We start from the raw sequence: 3,601 nt of genomic DNA on the forward strand, positions 1-3,601 counted from the left end.
ATAGTAATTTGTTAAGAAAAATCTACTTCATGGCTTATTTGCACAAAAGGATGTTTCGTTGCAGTACGGAATTATTAAAAAAAAAAAAAAAAAAATCAACGATTTTCCAAAATCCCACATTTGTCAGTCTACTCGAAACTCATATAAAATACAACCTAAAATTCAGAAATGAGAGTGAAGACACCCCAAAAATGGCACATTAAGATAACGGCACTGAAAAGATGGAACACAGACCTGAGGATGTGGCCTGGAACACGTGACAGGCATTTCAAAGGATCCTGGAATAGCTATGCACCTCCATTCTCTGAAGTAAAGGACCTCACTCAGCCCAACTGCCTAAAAAAATAAAAACAGAGAAAAAAGCAAAAATATAATCTCCAAAAACACTCAACACTAAAAACAACAAAGCACTAAAACGTACTCAACTGTCACCGTAGCACAGGCATGCTGGGGTCCCTTCCTTTCCCCCAACATGAACGAGCCTTCCAGGATCCGTCCCCGCGGTGTCTTCCCTTCTGAATTCAATCTTCACTGTTTCCCCCATTCGCAATTACAGAACCTACTTCCCACATACAAGTAAGTGTCTATCTACAACTCTGTTCAAAGTGCGCAATACAAAGCGAGTCTTGGATCACTGCTCATGTCTGAGGGTGCCTGCTGCCTCGTTAGATGGGACGCCATGCCCTGCTCTGCGAGAAGGAACAGGCGTGCTCAGAGCTCTACACACTGTCGCGGAGGGGCCACCACGTAGAGCCAGGCTCTGAGAGTCTTATTTGTCCTATTAGAGGGCCATTCATCTGGACCTCAGATTGACATCTGGAATGAGTCCCTCAGCATCCTCAGACAATTGTGCTCATCATTGATCCAGACAAGACCCCCTCCCAACAAATAAGCACTTCCAGCACCAGGCCTCCTGTCTTCAGGTTTCTCTATTACACGGTGAATAAAGAACCGTACAGCCGCGGCCAGGCGGTCAGCTGGCTGGAGCATCACCCTGATAAGCCAAGGACGCAGGTTCGATTCCCAAGTCAGGGCACATTATAAGAATAAACCCATGAATGCATAAGTAAGTGGAACAACTAATTGACGTTTCTCTCTCTCTCCTTTCCTCTCTCTGAAATAAAAATATAAAATTAAATAAAATGAAAACAATACATGTGCAATAGACATTCTTAAAGTAGACTTCAAAATGAGATTTGTATTTAATAAAGGAAAGGGCCAATAATGAAGATCCCTTTAGCAAAGTAGGTGCACGTTGGGGGGGAAAAATCCACCATAAAATATTCTCCACTGGGCCTCTGAAAAATGAGCCCAAAGAATTTCAAGTACTGACATCACTGATCACAACACACAGACACACAAAGAATTTCAAAAGCACCAGAGTAGCTACTCACCTCTATCCTGAAGTAGAGTAACTTGTTCCAGCCTTTGACCTGGAGCAAAACATTGAAGAATATAAATCAGATCAGAAAATATCTGAAACTCATGTGAAAATAAAGTACAACAGCTGGTTCTGTCATAATAATTATTTTCCAGGCAGTCACCCCCACACGTCAAGTCCTTGGCACACAAATCACAGTTGCTTGGCTCTTTATTACCTTCGGCCCTTTGTTTCGTCACTTATTTCCCCTCTGAATCCTTCACTCTACAAGAGCCAATAATCTATGCAAATTAGTGACACAACAATTTTACCTTTGAATGAGATACTCTAAAGTTATATTCCCTCAAGCCAGGCCAGCATGGCTCAGGGGTTGAGTATCGACCTACGATCCAGGAGATCGCAGTTCAATTCCCCCATCAGGGCGCATGCCCGGGTTCCGGGCTGGATCCCCAGCAGGGGGCGTGCAGGAGGCAGCTGATCAATGACTTATCATTGATGTTTCTCTCTCTCTCCCTCTCCCTTCCTTTCTCTGAAATCAATAAAGTTAAAAAAAAAAAAAAAGTAGTGTATTTTCCCCACAGTTAAGCTTTACTTTTAAAAAAAAAAAAAGTTATATTCCATCAAATAGACTTTATGAGAAGGTTCTGTGACAGGGAAATAGGAGGACATATGACAAGGGTGCTGTGAGGCATATATTCTAGAAGAGATAAGAACTTTGAAAATCTATTACAAACAGCACATAGCCCTGGCCAGTGTGGCTCAGCTGGCTGAGCACCGTCCCATGCACCAAAAGGTCACCAGTTAGATTCCCAGTTAGTCTGGCAGGGCAATGCCCCCATTTCGGGCTTGATCCCCAGTAGAGGGGTATACAGGGGGCAACAATTGATGTTTCTCTCTCCCTCTCCCTTCCTCTCTGCCTAAAATCAATAAAAACATTGTTTAATATTTTTCTGTTTCAAAGAACTTTACTTTTTACCATATCCATTCATTTCTCACCCGTTCAACATTATAAATATCTTACCGTCGTGAATCAGATTTCCCATTCTTGAAGATTTATCATGTCCAGACATCCCCAAGTTGTATCAAATTCAAAGCCAGAGGCAGCTCCCCGCTCGGCATCCGTCATCGGCGGCCCATCTCCTAAGCACTGGCGCCCCCTATCTTTCCATGTCAGTTTTCGTAGGTATATACCACAAGATTTTCCACAAAGTCCTGTTCATGTCTTCCTCTAGTTCCTGCAATACCTCAATACTTACTTACACCTTTTAGCCTGAGGAACTGCACTTGAGAATCCTCATGGCCTGACCCTGAAGATAAAGGGAGAATGGATATGACCTCAGAAATGAGCATTTTCCCCAAAAACATGGTTCCGCTCCATCGATTTAGCAAAATGTAAGTATTTTTAATTATTACTTTCCAAAGGTTGTGACACAAGTGGGTTTAATTAAATTGTATAATAGGATGAAATTATATTATCAAACTCAATCTCAAACTCAGCCTCTAGTATTTTTATAAAAGGGAATAAATATCCTACTCAACACGGTTATTATAAGTATTATATGAGATAATTCACACAATTGTGTTTATCTCAGCCTGTGGTACATGTACTAAAACTCAATTGAAACACATAGTTTTGAAACTACACAAAACACTTCCACAAATGACAAAGTAAAAAATGACCAGAACTCACTATCGCCATTTTTCAATGGTCTTCCTATAAAGTTAGTTTATTGACCGTATCTGAAGGAGCACATACATATATCATTTCACATGAACAAAACACAATATTAATGCCTGAAACACAGTAACTCAATAACTGGAGGAAAAATAAACTTGAAAAATCTCGATTTTCATATCAATTACTTCGAACGTACATTACTGTATGTAACTGAACACAATCCAACTGGATCCGCGGATCATCACTAGGTCCCCAAGCATGATGACTTAACAGTTTAGTTACAATTTTACAAGTATAACTAAGGCTGCAATGAGTACCCTTGAGTTTATATACATCTTTGAACAATACCTATTACACATCCTATAGGTAAATTTCTAAGACTAAAATTGTTAGTCAAAACGTGCTAATTTCCATCTCTTACATTATTTTCTGCTGTAACATATGAGTCCAAATATCTCCAGGCTTTGTACCTCTTAAATCTAATAGGTGAAAAATGACAACTAATTGTTGATTTGTTTCATTGTGTGTGTCTCTGGGTGCAC

The 3,601-nt window shown here is 40.4% G+C and overlaps 1 non-coding gene across 1 annotated transcript; it reads right to left on the reverse strand.

The window, feature by feature from the left end:
• Positions 1 to 799: 799 nt before the first annotated feature.
• LOC148090703 (small nucleolar RNA SNORD109A) lies at positions 800 to 866 on the reverse strand. Its single transcript, XR_015716432.1, has one exon. It is a non-coding gene; the product is annotated as a small nucleolar RNA SNORD109A (small nucleolar RNA).
• Positions 867 to 3,601: the final 2,735 nt, after the last annotated feature.

Source organism: Miniopterus natalensis, chromosome 22 (genome assembly GCF_054644295.1).
Source record: "Miniopterus natalensis isolate mMinNat1 chromosome 22, mMinNat1.hap1, whole genome shotgun sequence".
In the NCBI taxonomy this organism is placed as follows: Eukaryota; Metazoa; Chordata; class Mammalia; order Chiroptera; family Miniopteridae; genus Miniopterus; species Miniopterus natalensis.